Source organism: Eumetopias jubatus, unplaced genomic scaffold (genome assembly GCF_037043125.1).
Source record: "Eumetopias jubatus isolate StellerSeaLion01/CBP00866 unplaced genomic scaffold, mEumJub1_p1.0 scaffold_16, whole genome shotgun sequence".
In the NCBI taxonomy this organism is placed as follows: domain Eukaryota; kingdom Metazoa; phylum Chordata; class Mammalia; order Carnivora; family Otariidae; genus Eumetopias; species Eumetopias jubatus.
Window position 1 is genome coordinate 63,308,613 of NW_028274822.1, and position 18,302 is coordinate 63,326,914.

General features: G+C 40.7%; 1 protein-coding gene across 5 annotated transcripts in view; it reads left to right on the forward strand.

The window, feature by feature from the left end:
• Positions 1 to 18,302, forward strand: part of LDLRAD4 (low density lipoprotein receptor class A domain containing 4) — a 439,821-nt gene that overhangs the window by 196,855 nt on the left and 224,664 nt on the right. Inside the window, exon 1 of one of the 5 annotated variants that reach the window (XM_088019478.1) lies at positions 7,076 to 7,127. The exons of the other annotated variants lie outside the window; for them this stretch is intronic. The gene's annotated coding sequence lies outside the window, so the exon portion shown is untranslated. Of the gene's footprint in view, positions 1 to 7,075; positions 7,128 to 18,302 lie in introns of those variants that run through there. 5 annotated transcript variants of the gene reach the window in all.

Sequence of the window (18,302 nt, forward strand, 5' to 3'; positions counted from 1 at the left end):
TGTCAATTATGTAGCGGCTTAGGGAAAGGTCGGTGTGTGTACTTCAGATTTCTCTGTTTCTTGGCATAATACTGGCACCTGTATCTAGTGAAATAGGAATTCATTCATTCACTCACTTATTGAACAAAATTTTATTTTCTATTTGCGAAAAAATGTAATTGCTATAGCAAGAAAGCCATACTGCATGTTATTGCTGAAACAACATAAACTGTACAAGATTTATAATAAAAGATAACAAATTTTTATAATAGAAGGTATCATTAATAATCATAGGACACACTTACATGTTGCTCTCTATGCTGCACACTATTCTTGGTGATTTCTATGTATGTTATTTGAGTTAATTCACGTAGCAACCTTATGAGACAGGTACTATTTCGGACTCCTCTTTATAGGTAAGTGAACTGAAGCACAGAGAGATTGAGTGACTTGTCCAGCGTTGCCAAGCCAGTAAGTAATAGAGCCGTGCATCAAATCCAGGTACTCTGGCAGCGGTACCCACTCTTAAACGCTTTTTTACACCACCTCTGGAGTCAACTGCTGCCATTAGAAAGATGAGGGCAGATGATTGTGAATGAGAAATGGCTCATAGCTTGAGTTTCCGTAGTTCACATCTTGGTGTGGCAGGGAGAGATCAGGCCAAGATCTGATCAAGATCTGGAACACAGAGAAGTATTTTAAGAAATGGATTTGTGGAGTGCCTGGCTGGCTCAGTCAGAAGAGCACGTGACTCTTGATTTTGGGGTCATAAGTTCAAGCCCCACATTGGATGTAGAGATTACTTAAATGAACAAATAAATAAAAACTTATTTAACTTAAACTTAAAAAAAATGTATTTGCATAAATAGATTCCTTGTCTCTCAAGTTTACCTGCCATAATTCACAAGCTTTGTGTAAAACTTCAAGGCAAAAGCAAGAGGCGGAGGACTGCCAGTTTTTTCTACTTTTGAATGGTGGCCTGAATACATCTCTTAATTTGCGCAGAGTGATCTGATGGTTTGCTATATTTCAAAGCACATGGATTTGTGCTCCCATTACATGGCCTGGATTGTGGCCTGTTTATGTCAAGAGTCCTTTTTGCTCAATTTATTGTAAGTAATTTTGTGTGTGTTTCCTTTTATCTCCCTTTCTTACTATATGTTTTACAACATGGCACATGTTGTAAAACACCAGGCTATGTTGTTGGTAGATAACATTCATCTACCGAGGAAGAAAGGCCCTGGGAAATAAAAAGCTTTCCCAATTCTGTGGCTCACCTCTTGTTGAAGTATTGATATTGGTAGTCATGGAGGCTTGGCTTTCCAGACGTTCAAGAGTCCTGAGCCCACACTGAGCCCTGAACACTTGCTTGTCACCTGAGACCCTTAAGGGGTGGTCCTGCCCTCCCTCGGTAGCCTCTTCTCCACTTAGTCTCTTTTCTACCTCCCAGCCCAGCCCAGCCCAGGCCGGCCCAGCCCTGACCATGGTGGGCACTCAGTGGTGGAAACAGGCTCCTTCATGCTCCCCCACTCTCGGGCACTGACTCTATGCTGGAACCTCCACCCCTGTCTGGACACTCACCTTTAGGAGCCATCTTTTTTGGGAGTCTCACCTGGTTCTATCAACTCACAACCCCTGTGCTCCTGTCTGACTCGCCATCTGGGACATGGAAGCTTATGCCATTAGACCTTGCCTGTGCCAGGCCTCTTTCAGATCATTCTTCCTGCCTGAGGGGCTTTTAAAACTGCATCTCCTATTGATGCCCTGAATCCCTTCTCAGGTTTTCTTTGTCCCTCATCTCTTATGGGTTCTGGGTCTTTGTTATTCTGTGGTGGGCACTTGTCACTATGGACAGGCCTCAGGTCTAATACAGTCAACTTTTGAATAACCCGTACTTTTGTATGTTGCATGTTGAGACACCTCAACTGCCTTTGGTATGCCAGGTTCAAAGTTTTGAGCAGCAGCTAGTGAACAAACATTTTGAGATATGGTTGGCTGGCACTATCTGTCAGATGGAGTTTGGTTCCAGAAACGTACATACATGGGCCAGGCACCGTGCCAGAGACAGAGTGCTGGCCTGTCACTTTAGCTCCCACTCATAGGAGCTTTCAGCTCAGTCCTGCCACCTTTAGACTCTGAGCAGTTGGGTTTCAAAACCAGACAATAGAAATTCTGTATGAAAGCAAAGATTTTTTAATTCTATGGTGGTTTGATTGTATGACATAGAAAACTGCTTCAGGTACTTTTGTCACCAACAATAAAAACTTAGAGTTAAATGCTTCAGTTGGAATGTATTTTATTAGCTTTGTAAATTACCTTAGGGCTATATTTATAGAATCATTAAGAGTCTAAAGGGGTCCCTTAAATTTTTCAGTTATACTTTGCAGCATTTTATTGGGGGAAATTATGTGCTATAATGATATTTGGAAATCCACGTAAGTTTTAGGACAAGGACCTCTGTATATAGACATATATAACACAGATTCATGTTCTTTGATGTTCATTCAGTCTTTTTGTCCTTTTACAACATCTGGTACAATGTAAGTGATGATCCAAGTTGGAAAGCAGTTAGCATGGAAGTCATTAAGCTGGAGTTTTAGATTGTGGCTTGGCCTGAACTTAGTTTCAGATATGATATTATATATCTGGGAGTTTTTAAGTTCTTCACGTGAATCATATAATTTCATCCTTAAAATATCCCCATGAGGTAGCATGTGAACTCTGACCCAGAGAAGATAAGTAACTTGCCCAAGATCAGCTAGGTAATCAATGGTTGCACCAGGATTTGAACCCAGGTGGTCTGATTCTAGTTCCACCAGGTTATAGCTCCTCCTTTCTTTGGGCCTGAAATTTCTCATCTCTAAAATAAGGGAGTTGGATTACACAATTTCTAGTGTTTCTTCCAGCCCTAACATTCTCTGTTCTCAGCTGGTAGAAGACCGGACACACACTCCTGTGCACATGTTCACACAGGCCCCACATACACAGAAGTCAGCTGAATGGTCTGGTTGAAATGCCTGCATAAATACTGTGTCTGATGCCCTGGATGAGGACAGACTATTTATGCCATTCTGCATGCATCTTCAGAGGAGAAGCAACTGTTTGTCCCTTGCTAATTGGCTCCCACACTTGTGATTTATAATGGAAAAAGTGCCACAATATTGAGAACCTTTTTTAAAGAGGGGAGGTTCTTGAGACACAGCCTAGCAGAGCACAGAGTGTCTTTTTAACACCTTAATTCTTCACAAAAATAAGGAACATGGGTCTTAATTGAAGATAAATTTCACAAAAGCGTATTTGAGCTCCAGTGTTTATTCTGCTACAGACATCTAAGTAAAATGTTGCTCAGGCTTTGGAACACAAGTGTGGAGCTTCCTTGCATGGCTTATAGAACACAGCAGTCCCCATTCAGCTGTGACTCATCACTTCCTGAGCTTTGCAGAGGGTAATGGCTGACTATGGAATACTTACTTTAGAATACTCTGGACCCCATAGAAGATGTTAGTTTTTGTTGGTGTTAGAAGGCACCTCAATCCTCTGTGTCCCAAATGTACAAAGAACTCAGTGCAGCCTGGCAGATGCTTAAGTTGGCAGGATGTCCTCATCAGAGCAGCTGCTGAGTGTGCTGATAGGATGGGGAAGCTCCCCTAAGTAGCCTTCCTCCACATTGTACAGAGGAAAACATACCAGGGTTACTGAGCAAAATAATCATTGAATATTTTAGTAGGAGCAGAGATTATCTTTCTGCATTTAGTACCACAGACTAACTTTTTAAAAATCTCTGTAGAATGGGATAGCTGTGCAGGATGGAAAAGTCAAGTTGCCTTTCAGGCCCTTGTCTGTGTTTGTGTGTGCGTATGTGTGTGTGTGGGGGGGCGTGGTGTTTGTGGGCATGTGTTTCTGAGTCCACGTATGAGGATACTTTTGTTTGTCTTGACACTTACTTCCAGATCATTTGTGTCCTGGGAAGAAGCAGTAGATAGGTGGGGGAAGTTGTGTGGAATTTAGGAAGCCAGCCTGGGTTTTGTCCCACTCTCCTCCAATCTGTAGATGCTGCAGCATGGTCACCATTGCCACAAGAGCCCCCTCTTCCTGCCCCTCTACCTCTGACCTACATCCCATAGCTTGGTGTGGGCCTGGAGGCCCAGAGCCCAGGGCAGGGGAGAGTGAGCATGTGAGGAATTGTTTTCTGGCTTTTCCTCAGGTGACCATCTGCTCAGTGAAGATTTCTGAGCATCAGCTTCTTCAAGGTAATGTGCAAAAAGCCTCTAATACAGGACCTGGCATACGTAGTTGTTGACCAAATGCTACGTGATTGAATAAATAACAGTGGGGATAAAGCAAAAGTTAAGGGCATCTGATGTTTGGTGACACTAAGGTTGGAAAGGTGACTGCTTTAATTTTGGTTACTCTGAGGGGGAAGTTGAAGAATAGGGAAGCTGACACTTGTCCAAGGCTCTGGAGAAACCAGTACAGGTATTCTACAGATACAAGAAAACAGTGATTAACTGTAAGAAGTACAGAAGAAAGAGTGAGTGTGGGCACCCATGGGCTCAGCCCTTCCAGTTCCAGAAGCAACTCAAGTCACAGCTCAATGGGAAATGTAGTAAATGGGTTTTTTCCTAACCAGAAACTTTCTTCCCTAAAGGCCCCAAATTGTCAGACAAGTGGTAACTCACTATGATTACCCCAGTATTAATGGGATAAAACAAAGGCTCTGGACATCAATAATATTACAGACATTTGCTTATCAATCCCCGGTAGCAGGTTGAATTATGCCCAGCCAGTGAAACTGCTGGGATTAACCATGGGCCTCACTCAGCAACCTGGGCTGCTCCTAAAAACTCCAGAGACACACTCCTTTCCCAGCATCACCTTTGAACTTCTGGGTAGTGGAGATCACATTACCAAGATTAATTGGGGTTATTTGCCAATGTGTGCACCTGAAGAATTGTGGAAAGTCCTATTCATGGGGTTCCTTCTCACATGTCTTTTATCTCATAGGTAACCTGTGATCATTGACATTTTGTCATTTTGGTGTAGAATTTGTGTATAATTTTCTCTGTGTGAAAAACATACATACTTAAATTATCCTCTTGTGTTTATTGCCTCCTCATTTCGACATGTAGTGGAGAGGGGGTGAGCATAGTAGTTTGTATGACTTACACAGCTTTAATAGCTTAAATTAACAAAGACAAATGGGCCCTTTTGATTCATTGTGAAACCAATGGAGTGAAGTATGTGCCACTTTTTTTTTTTTTTGACATCTTTCTCTTTAACTTGTATGTCTGTGTGGATAGTCCGTGGTGAAAGCATAGATTTCAGGTGCAAGTTTGAAAGAAACAAAACCGAACCCCAGAGTGTACTTCTCTCTTCCCCTCCCCATGTGCTTTGGATTCAATTTAAGGCCAAGCAATTATTAATCACCTGCTCTGCCAGCTGCTGGGGATGCAGAGACGTGATGTGTTGTGGGCTGGGGAGGTCTCACCAGTGGGTGAGACAGACAAATAGACAAACAATGACAGCAACCTGATGAGCACTGTACTGGAGCGATGTGCTGGTTGCCATGGGAACGCAGAAGGAGACAGCAGTATTTTATTGTAGTGGGAATGGAGTGGTTGGGGAAGGCTTTACAGACATGGCACTTTTTTTTTTCTCCTGAAAGGTCAGTAAGCATTTGTCGGGTAAGGGATGGGAAGAGCAAGTCATTCTAGGCAAGAGAAATAGTGTGCACCAAAGCACAATGGTGGGAAGCCATGGTGTGCTTGAGAACATCTTTGTGCTTTGGTGTGTCTGGCTTCCAGGGTGATATGTAGAGGAGCTGGGAAATAGGTTTGTAAAAGTGGTCAGGAGCACTTTAGGAGTAAGAGTCTTATACGCCTAACTAGTATGGACTATATTTTGAAGGTTATGGGAATCTATTGAAGAATTTTATTTATTTATTTATTTGTTTTTTAATATGTTCCATTAGCCAATATATTATACATCATTAGTTTTTGATGTAGTGTTTCAACGATTCATTAGTTGTATATGACACCCAGCGCTCATCACCACATAAGCCCTCCTTAATACCCATCACCCGGTTACCCAATCCCCCCACCGTCCTCCCTTCTGTAGCCGTCAGTTTGTTTCCTGGAGTTCAGAGTCTTCCATGGTTTGTCTTCCTCTCTGATTTCTTCCCATTCAGTTTTCCCTCCCTTCCGCTGTGGCCCTCTGCACTATTCCTTATGTTCCACATATGAGTGAAACCATATGATAATTGACTTTCTCTGCTTGACTTTTTTCACTTAGCATAATCCCCTCCAGTTCCATCCATGTCGATGCAAATGATGGATATCCATCCTTTCTGATGGCTGAGTAATATTCCATTGTATATATGAAACACCTCTTCTTTACCCATTCTTCTGTTGAAGGGCATCTTGGCTCCAATAGTTTGGCTATTGTGGACATTGCTGCTATGAACATTGGGGTACATGTGCCCCTTCTTTTCACTATGTATCTTTGGGGTAAATACCTAGTAGTGCAATTGCTGGGTTGTAGGATAGCTCTATTTTTAACATCTTGAGGAACCTCCATACTGTTTTCCAAAGTAGCCTTACCAGCTTGCATTCCCATCAACAGTATAATAGGGTTCCCCTTTCTCCACATCTTCACCAACACTTGTTGTTTCCTGTCTTGTTAATTTTTGGCATTCTAACTGGTGTAAGGTGGTATTTCATTGTGGTTTTGATTTGTATTTCCCTGATGGCTAGTGATGTTGAACATTTTTTCATGTGTCTGTTAGCCATTTGTATGTCTTCTTTGGAGAAGTGTCTGTTCATGTCTTCTGCCCATTTCTTAACTAGATTCTTTGTTTTTTGGGTGTTGAGTTTGAGAAGTTCTTTATAGACCTTGGATACCAGCCCTTTATCCGTAATGCCACTTGCAAATATCTTCTCCCATTCCATGGGTTGCCTCTTAGTTTTGTTGACTGTTTCCTTTGCTGTGCAGAAGCTTTTTATCTTGATGAAGTCCCAAAAGTTCATTTTTGCTTTTGTTTCTCTTGCCTTTAGAGACATGTCTTGCAAGAAGTCGCTGTGGCCAATGTCGAAGAGGTTACTGCCTATGTTCTCCTCTAGGATTTTGATGGATTCCTGTCTCACATTGAGGTCTTTCATCCATTTTGAGTTTATCTTTGTGTGTGGTATAAGAAAATGGTCCAGCTTCATTCTTCTGCAGGTGGCTGTCCAATTTTCCCAGCACCATTTATTGAAGAGACTGTCTTTTTTCCATTGCATATTCCTTCCTGATTTGTCAAAGATTTGTCAAAGACCATAGAGTTGAGGGTCCATTTCAGGGCTTTCTATTCTGTTCCATTGATCTACTTGTCTGTTTTTGTGCCAATACCATGTTGTTTTGAGGATCACAGCTTTGTAATATAGCTTGAAGTCAGGCATTGTGATGCCCCCAGCCTTGGTTTTCTTTTTCCACAGTCCCCTGGCAATTCGGGGTCTTTTCTGGTTCCATATAAATTTTAGGAGTGTTTGTTCCAGCTCTGTGAAAAATCTCGATAGTATTTTGATAGGGATTGCATTGAAAGTGTAGATTGCTCTGGACAGCATAGACATTTTAACGATGTTTATTCTTCTAATCCAAGAGCATGGAATGTTTTTCCATCTCTTTGTGTCTTCTTCAATTTCTTTCATAAGTGTTCTGTAGTTTCTAGAGTATAGATCCTTTACCTCTTTGGTTAGGTTTATTCCTAGGTATCTTACGGTTTTTGGTGCTATTGTAAATGGAATCAATTCCTTAATTTTTCTTTCTTCAGTCACATTGTTAGTGTATAGAAATGCAATTGATTTCTGTGCATTGATTTTGTATCCTGTCATGTTGCTGAATTGCATATGAGTTCTAGTAATTTGGGGGTGGAGTCTTTTGGGTTTTCCACATAAAGTATCATGTCATCTGTGAAGAGAGAGAGTTTGACTTCTTTGCCAATTTATTGAAGAATTTAAAGTAGAAGAGACACATGTTATTTATGATTTAGAAATAACTATTTACTTGATAGAATAAACTTTCCTTCATTCAGCAATTTTTTTTGAGAACCTGTTTCATGCCAGATATTTTTGTAGGCCTCAGGGAAATAATATTAAATATTACCTTAAAAATTTCCTACATTCAGGCAAACTTAAATTCTAGTGATCAGAGGGTGTAAACAATACAAAAGTTAATTGCAGGACTTATTAAAAGGTGTTAAGTGCTGTAGAAGATGAAAAGCAAGCAACATAGATAGGCAGTCTTGGACATGGCTCAGGAGGGTTACATTTTAAATAGAGTGCTTTATTTTACTTGAGTATACAGAAAAATTACTTTATTTTGTATTTTTTTATGAATTTGTTTTTGGTGTATGTTTGAGGACTCAGGTTCTATGCCACATTTGTCTTTTAGTTTTGTCCATTATTATTACTGTTTTATAAATTTGTGTACAAAAATAGTATTGAGGAAACCTCCTATATTGGCTGTGAAATGGCATTAAAACTCCACTTCATGTCCATTTAGTGTATTAACTCCTTCTAGTAATGTGGACAAATATGAGGAATTGGAGTTTGGAAATGAGAAAACTAAAGAGTAACCTCAGGAGGCACCTGACTGACTCTTGATTTTAGCTCAGGTTGTGATTTTGGGGTCATGAGTTTGAGCCCTGTGTTGGGCTCCATGCTCAGCATGGGGTCTGCTTGAGGTTCTCTCCTTCTGCCCCTCCCCCAGTGCATGCTTTCTCTCTCTCTCTCTCTCTCAAATAAATAAGTAAACAAATAAATAAAATCTTGACCAAAAAAAAAAAGGGTAACCTCAGAACTATATTGGAGGGTATGATTGGTTATTTAAGTGAGACCATTTTCTTCTGTCTCCATTAAGGACAGAACAAGATAGAATGGGGTTAGCTTCGGCAGGAATGTTGGAGCTGAAATGACAAGAAACATGAGTTTTCCATACTGATGTGGATGGCCTTGAGAGCTGGATGAATTGTTCTTATTGTGTGCTTCTGTACTTATGGAATCATTGATAGTACTGTGGTTATCAGTCCAGGTGATCTGGTCTCAACTGCAGCAATGGTGAACAAGTCCTTGGAGTAGGTCATTGATTGTGTTTGAGGCCCATTTTGTTTGAAGGTGGTGCAGAAGGGTAGCCAGACAAAGGTTGAAAGGGATTGTAGTCTATGAAGCGAGACACGATTCCATGAAGGTTAGAGCAGAGGGATCTTGGGAGGAGATTTTAAGGACAGATGACCAAGAGCAACAGGGTGTCCAGAGCTCCTGGGTGCTGGCTCATCAGGTCATACCACACAAGTGGAACAAACTCCCAACTGGGCATGCCTTCAGGGAAGAATTGAGCAGAATGACAGATTAGTTGTTAATTGCAGGAGGTAAGAATTTTATCAACCAGTGTTCCATTGAAGAAGATGGATTTTAAGATCCTGGTCCAGGTTATTAATCAAATTGTTTTGAAGTTTCTTAAGTCTACCAGAAATAGTCTCTTTTTGGTTATTGGGTAGATAAGCAAAAGAATTCAGGAGTCCTCAATTTGCCCATGGTACTATAGAGAAATTCTTTATCGAAGGCCTGAAATGAGCATATTCAGGACAAAATATGTCTTGTCTTTGTGGAACTTGGGATTTTCACCCTGTCTCAGTTGTCAGAAGTAGGTCATTTTCTTTTCTTTTCTTTTCTTTTTTTTAAAGCCAACTGTATTCTTTTTCTTTTTTTCTTTTTTAATTTTTATTTTATTATGTTAATCACCGTACATTACTTCAGTAGTTTTTGATGTAGTGTTCCATGATTCATTGTTTGTGTATAACACCCAGTGCTCCATTTGGTATGTGCCCTCTTTAATACCCATCACCAGGCTAACCCATCCCCCTACCCCCCTCCCCTCTAGAACCCTCAGTTTGTTTCTCAGAGTCCATAGTCTCTCATGGTTCGTCTCCCCCTCCGATTTCCACCCCCTTCATTTTTCCCTTCCTGTTATCTTCTTTTTTTTTTTTTTTAACATATAATGTATTATTTGTTTCAGAGGTACAGGTCTGTGATTCAACAGTCTTACACAATTCACAGCACTCACCATAGCACATACCCTCCCCAATGTCTATCACCCAGCCACCCCACCCCATCCCTCCCACCCCCCACCACTCCAGCAACCCTCAGTTTCCTGAGATTAAGAATTCCTCATATCAGCGAGGTCATATGATACATGTCTTTCTTTTATTGACTTATTTCACTCAGCATAACACCCTCCAGTTCCAGCCATGTCGTTACAAATGGCAAGATTTCATTCCTTTTAATGGCTGCATAATATTCCATTGTATATATATACCACATCTTCTTTATCCATTCATCTGTCGATGGACATCTTGGCTCTTTCCACAGTTTGGCTATTGTGGACATTGCTGCTATAAACATCGGAGTGCACGTAGCCCTTTGGATCCCTACATTTGTATCTTTGGGGTAAATACCCAGTAGTGCAATTGCTGGGTCGTGTGGTAGCTCTGTTTTCAACTTTTTGAGGAACCTCCATACTGTTTTCCAGAGTGGCTGCACCAGCTTGCATTCCTGCCAACAGTGTAGGAGGGTTCCGCTTTCTCCGCATCCCTGCCAACATCTGTCGTTTCCTGACTTGTTAATTTTAGCCTTTCTGACTGGTGTGAAGTGGTATCTCACTCACTGAGGTTTTGATTTGGATTTCCCTGATGCCGAGCGCTGTTGAGCACTTTTTCATGTGTCTGTTGGCCATTTGGATGTCTTCTTTGGAAAAATGTCTGTTCATGTCTTCTGCCCATTTCTTCATTGGATCATTTGTTCTTTGGGTGTTGAGTTTGATAAGTTCTTTATAGATTTTGGATACTAGCCCTTTATCTGATATGTCATTTGCAAATATTTTCTCCCATTCTGTCGGTTGTCTTTTGGTTTTGTTGACAGTTTCTTTTGCTGTGCAAAAGCTTTTTATCTTGTTGAAGTCCCAATAGTTCATTTTTGCCCTTGCTTCCCTTGCCTTGGGCGATGTTTCTAGGAAGAAGTTGCTGCGGCTGAGGTCGAAGAGGTTGCTGCCTGTGTTCTCCTTTAGGATTTTGATGGACTCCTGTCTCACATTTAGGTCTTTCAACCATTTGGAGTCTATTTTTGTGTGTGGTGTAAGGAAATGGTCCAGTTTCATTCTTGCATGTGGCTGTCCAATTTTCCTAACACCATTTGTTGAAGAGACTGTCTTTTTCCCATTGGACATTCTTTCCTGCCTTGTCAAAGATTAGTTGACCATAGAGTTGAGGGTCCATTTCTGGGCTCTCTGAGTCGATCCCATTTTCAACTGCACCCAGAACCATAAGATACCTAAGAATAAATCTAACCAAAGAGGCAAAGAATCTGTACTCAGAAAACTATAAAATACTCATGAAAGAAATTGAGGAAGACACAAAGAAATGGAAAAACGTTCCATGCTTATGGATTGGAAGAACAAATATTGTGAAGATGTCAGTGCTACCTAGAGCAATCTACACATTCAATGCAATCCCCATCAAAATACCGTCCACTTTTTTCCAAGAAATGGAACAAATAATCCTAAAATTTGTATGGAACCAGAAAAGACCCTGAATAGCCAAAGGAATATTGAAAAAGAAAAGCAAAAGCTGGTGGCATCACAATTCCGGTCATTTTCTCCAATAAAGCAGTAACCGTGGATGGAAGGTAGAGTACAGGGCTGCAAGTTTCTGCATCTCTCCTGTCCAAGGCAGGATTGGTCCTGGATCAGTGGGAGCTTCCTGCTGAGAACCAAGAGGATTTCCCCACTAGTTTTTCTCCCTCTAAAGTATGGCATTTGAGGGAGGACATGGCAATGGCTTTTCACCCACACTGATCCCTGCTTTGAATTTGATTAGTTGTGGAAACCAAAGGCCCTTATTTTAAGTATCTGAAGATCTTCCTCTGGACGTGAAGGGATAGCTCTGTCTACCAACCCTGAGCATCTCTAGGGCCATGTGTGTGTGTTGTGAAGGAGCTTTGAGACTTGGCCAGATACAGCACCATCATGGATAGGAGGTCATCAGCTTATCCTGGAGGACAGCAGGGCTGAATAAGGCCTGAAGTGGGAAGTTTATTTGAGGGGCCAAAGAAGGGCTTTCAAGGAACTAATAGGGGAAATAAGACAAAACAAAATATAGCAAACCTTCTTTGATTGGGGCAAGGGACATTCTCCTTTCAGTAGAGCATCCTACTAATCATTAAAAAAGGATAAAGGTAACATCTCAGAATTCCAGTGTGGGTTGGCTAAAGGAAGAAGGGAACACAAGAGTTTATACAGCTATTTCCCTGTGGTACTCTTAGGTTAGCAAGATTGGATTTGTGGAGGCCTCAGAAGGTGTAAGTTTCCAGGGAAGGGAAATTTCTTCAAGGATATGTAACAGTTGGAGGATCCCAGGCAGACAGCTTTGTCAGGCTGAAGACAAGAAAGTGAGGCAGTTTGTACCCAAATAGAAAATACCTAGCTGTGATCAACTTGAGGACAAGACTGGATCAGCAGTACCATGATTTGATAAATACCTGCTTTACTCCCTGACTCCTGTGAACTTGAATGTAAATATTAAAAACTAAAACAGGTGGGGAACTCAGTGTCCACACCTAGTTCTGAGGGTGCTGGAAGGAGCTATCTGTTTCCTGAACAAACAGTCCAATGCTTTAGCCAGACAATGGGCTTTCTCTCCAAAACACACAAGACTGCACTGAGAGAGAATATTGCAATTTAGGAATTAGGCCAGATGACTGGGAAGGGACAGATGGAAAAAGCCTAAATATTTATGACATTGAACACTGGAGAGAGGATAATTCCATAAATGAGGACCACAGGTCATTAAAAACTACTCTGGCTAATAATTTTAACTAATTCTTTGCCTTAAAAAAATCTTACATAATTTGTTAGTAATATATTTGAATTTTATCTCCTTTTTGTCTCTTTTCTACGTCATTTTCTGTATATATATCCCTAGTGAGGATTTTTGCTCAGTTAGAGAAAACTTCCGTCACTCAAAGTGATACCAGTAGTTAATTGTGTTTCCTATAAGAACCTCTGGACACGGGACGCCTGGGTGGCTCAGTCAGTTAAGCATCTGCCTTTGGCTCAGGTCATGATCCCATGGTCCTGGGATCGAGCCCCGCAATCAGGCTCCTTGCTCAGTGGGAAGCCTGCTTCACCCTCTGCCCCTTCCCCTGCTAGTTCTCTCTCTCTCTGACAAATAAATAAATAAAATCTTTACAAAAAAAAGAACCTCTGGATGAAATTTTATTTCTGTTCATTGATTTATTTCACAAATATTTATTGAATACTTATGATATACCAGGCCCTGTTCCAGGCTGTGTTCCAGACCCTGTTCCAGACCCTGAGAATTCCTCAGTAAAACCAGGCAGACAGAAATCCCTACCTGCCTTCATGTAGTTTATATTCTAGCGGGGGAAAAAAGATTATGCATATATTTAAATACAATATTAGTTGGAAATGAGTTGTGGAGAAACAGAAAATAGGTAAGGAGGATGGCAAAGGCCAGGAGTATTGGGGGGAGTGTAATGGAGAAAGGATTCCAATTTTATTTTATTTTATTTTTTTAAAAGATTTTATTTATTTGTCAGAGAGAGAGTGAGCACAAGCAGGGGGAGCAGTAGAGGGAGAGGGAGAAGCAGTCTCCCTGCTGAGCAAGGAGCCTGATGTGGGACTGGATCCCAGGACTCTGGGATCATGACCTGAGCCGAAGGCAGATGCTTAATCGACTGAGCCACCCCGGCGCCCAGCATTTGAGAGTTTTGAGCAGAGGAGAGACCTGATCTGGCTTCCATTTCAGCAGGAACAGTCTGGCTGCTCTCTTGGGACTAGAATATGATAGGTTACGAGTCAGGAGACTATTGAAGTAATCTGGTTGAGAGATGATGGCACCTTAGACTAGGGTGACTGGAGTGAGATGGTGAGAAGGGGCCAGTTTCCAGATGTATTTTGAAGGTGAAGCTAATAGAATTTTTTAATTGATTGGGGAAAAGAGCCAAAGATGACTCCAGTGTTTTTGCCTGAGCAACTGGAAGGATGAAATTTCAAGATATAGAAGGCTGTTAGTGGAGCCAGTTTGCATGGGAAAAGGAGGTATCTGGTTTTGGTCCTGGTAAGTTCAGATGTTTGTTACATTCCACATGGAGATGTTGAGCAGGTAATTGGAGGAATTGAGAGCCTAGGGAGAGGTGGGAAGGTCTAGTATAATTGTGGGAGTTAGTAGCATGGAGACACCGGACTGCCTGAGATCTCAAGGGAATGGGCTGAGGGTGAGCCTGGGTACCGAAAAGTGCCCTCCAATGAGGAGGTTTGGAGAAAGCAATGGTCATTAAGGTAGGAGGACATGTCCTTGTATGTATGAAGCAGTTGGTTCCAGGTGGTAGGACTGATCAGCTCTGTCAAAGCAGTCTGCTAAGATGAGGCCTGAGGTGACCACATTGGAGCAAACAACATGGAGGTCACTGGGGACTTGGAAAAGCATTTTTGGTGCAATGATGGCGGCCAAAGCCTGACTGGAGTTTGTTTGGGGGGAGAATTGCAGATTGGAGGCAGTAAGCTATGGGAGGAGGGAAGCAGAGAATGGGGCCAAAACATTTTTATTTTAAAGATGGGGCAAGTTATAGCATGTTCGTATACCTAATGTGAAGGATCCCATAGAGATGGTGTTGATAATCAGTATGTATAAAATATCCAGAATTCAGAAATTTTAAAGATCACTTGTCATTTGGATAATCAAGATCAGGCAACAGAAGTACCAAAGGGCTAAAGTGGGATTTCATTCTTTAAAATTTCTTTCTTAAATCATGGATTTTAAGAACTGAAAGGACTTTTAGAATGTAAGACATTCGGTGGCTTTCAGAATTTTTAGCTGGGGATGCCTTTTTCCAGTGAAATCTCAGAGGAAAGCCTAATCCATATGCAGATGCTAGTGGAACTGCCAGGATGCCTTTACTGACCCCATCCCCACCCCCATCTCCTGCAGATGATCCTGGGGCCTCAAAGGGAACACCTTGGTTATTTAGAGTAAAGATTCAAAACTACTGGTTTAATCCAGATACCTCATTTACCAGCAAGGAATCTAGAGGTTAAGATTCTTGCCTGAAGAGAAACAGTATTTAAGAACTAGAAGAGAAGCCAGTTTTCTGAGTTTCAGGACAGTGGACTATTTATGTCTATCCTTGGTGCCTATGGCCATGTTCCTTGTCCCAAACTCTTGAATGAATGAATGAAGCAATGAATGGCTTAGAGAGAAAGAGCCTGAGGCCCAGAAGTTGTGATACCGAAGGATAAATGCCTCCCTTTTGCCCCTGTGGGTCTCCTTTTTGGGGCCTAACTTTGTGCTGTAAAACACTTATGCATCCATTTATGTTAGTCCTGCGAGTTGGGTGTGGTCCTCATAGGCTGTATACCTCAAATGCATATGGAAACATCTGTTAGTGGACAAACTTAAAAACTCTTGTTGAGTTTTGTGGTTTATGCTGCTCACTCAGTGGAGCAAAGTAATAAGAAAACCATTATCCGACGTTAGTCCTGGTGAGTATATATTAAATGTCCAGTTACCATTACACTCAAATACATTTATTTAAAACCTATAGATTGAGAGCCATTAACAGTCCTCAGCAAGGCATATAAGGTTCTTCATGACTGGATACCTGCTCCCTACCTCCCCTGCTTTATTTTTATGTACAGTGACATTCTGTTAAAATGAAAGTTGAACACCCCAGGAACCACACCCCTACCCCATGCCTTTTCTGTACCTTGATCAGTGTGCTGGTTATATGAGCATTCTTTTTTTTTTTTTCTCTCTTTCTTTGTATAAACCCGTAGACCTGGAGGTCTCTCTCTATCCCTCTCTCTCTCTTTATCTCTCTTTCTCACACACAGGCACTCTTAAACACACTGTACTGCAATAAAATATTTTTTTAAATGTCAGAGTGTATCAGTCCATGTGCTTAATATTCTTTAATGCCGCAGTTCTCATAGTAAAGCCGGTTTCTGTCCAGTGGCCCTCAAGCCTCCACAGGCCTGACTTGACCTCATGGCAGACCTCTTTCACTTGCCACTCCCCTCAGGCAGTTAGTCCCCTCAGGCAGTTACTCCCGCTCAGGCAGTTACTTGGGCTGACACTGCCTACTGTATCCCTTCTGCTACTACCGCTCCACCCATGATAGGTGGTCAATAATGTACTTAATGAAATGAAATGTAACTGAAACAGTGTTTATCCTTATGAGGTTGGAGCTGTCTGTCTGGATTTCTCTTTGGATGATGCCATGGGGAATTAGGTACTTTATTAAAGTTTAAGTTAGGATTGTGATAGATTTAGAATTCTACAAACATTTGGTTTTCACCGAGATTTTCACAGAGATTCCCCCCCCCAAAAAGGATTTATACTTTTCTTGGTTATAAAGTCATACTTAAAATTGTCAAGGAACTTATAAATTACTTAGTGACTGCAGCACCCAGAGGTAGACACTGTTTGTATTTTGAACTTTCAAACTATTTTCCCATGTGCATTGCATATATTGATAAACACTTTGTTCCTCATAGTGTTTTAAGGTAGTTTTTACCCGCTTGGTTTTAGTACTATGCTAAGAAGTTAGTAAGAATACCTCCTCCCATTTTATATACAAAAAAAACACAGAAATAAATTCATTCATTAATTGGTTTTAAACACAAAAAAGAAATAGTGCTGTTTGCCAATTCAAGTCCTAAAGACTTTTACTGACTTTTAAAATGCCTTATGGTGTTTTGATGAAAGTTGGGCAATGTTTAAAGTTGCTCGAAAATTGTAGAACCAGAAGTCTAAAGCCTGAAAATACCTTGGACTTTTAAGAGCACATTTTTCACTTATGGTTCTCAGATAATTTCAGACACATTAAAATCATCTTTTCAGCACCATAGTGGGAGTGATAAGCCATATCATAAAATGGATTGAGTTTAAAAAATTTTTATTACTATCTTTGATGGGAGGCTCTTCTATGTTAATCTTATTATATGGGCAAATATCCTTTTTATCATGTCATATTCATCTTTTTGAAGGACAACTATAGTTTCAGTTAGCACCACTTAAGATATGACTTTTATTAAATGCTTGTGGGTAACTTAATTCATTACACAGAATATAAACCTTCTAATTAAATTCCCCTTTGTTCCAAATTTATAACCAGGAGAGTCAGCTTTGTCTTTGAGGGAGGGGAGAGCATCATTAGTGATACAGTGTCTTTACATTTGACTTTTGGCATGCTGTGTAGATCACTGTGTGATATTAGGCGAGGCACACGCAACTTCTGGAGATCTCTTCCCTCAGACTTCCAAAGAGATCAGTGTTGCTAATATGTGAGATTCTAAGTCTCTTACAGGTTACTCAAAATGTATTCTTCGCATTAAAAAATTTTGTAGGAGAATATGCATATTATCATTCTTATGCCATTCACATGCTGTCAAAAGCTGACATTTGAGAATAGCCCTAAGGATTAGCTTTTCATTTCTGAAGATTCTCAAAGCCTTATCTTCATAATTTGCTAAATCACTACTTTCTGGTGCTGTCATTCTGGCTCACTTTATAAAAACTACTCCAGTATTCTAACTTCACTGAAAGTTGATAAAGGAAATAACTATATGGGGAGCCCTTTTCCCTTTTTTGACAAAATTGGTTATCTAAGATAGCTTCCATACTGTTGTATAGCACCCCTTGATAAAAACGGTGACAGACCCTTTTAAGTCTGAGAAGCAGGAAAAGTCTGTTTCTGATTAATTGAAATGCCTACCAGTCTTGGCTAGCAAGGGCTTGCCACCATGTCTCTGGGGCAGCTCGTTTCCTTGGAGTTCAGTTTAATGACCACTTACTAGAGCTCTCTTAAGTTACAAAGTTTTTCTCATTTCCCTTGCATTTTTTGGTTCATGTTTTTTGTCTTCTACTCACTGTTTTTCATTTTTATTGAACTTTACTTTTATGGTAGGTCATTTTGTACCTTGCTGGGGAGTAGGTGATGTGTGTATAAGTCAATAAAAATATTGCTGTCATCTCTATGCTTGGAGATGTAAAATTATGTTGGTTGTGGTTAAAATTATTTATACTAATTTTAGAAACCTATTAATTCTTCACCTATAGGTTGGTAACAACTAAGTTTAATCTCTGTTATTCACAATGTAGGTACATTGAGAAGGCCCCCATTACTGAGAGCAAATTCTAGATTTTAATGTCAGAAATGTTGGAGCCAGAATCACTCTCAGTTTTCAGGTTTGTGAGTGATAGAAGTGTGAACTGA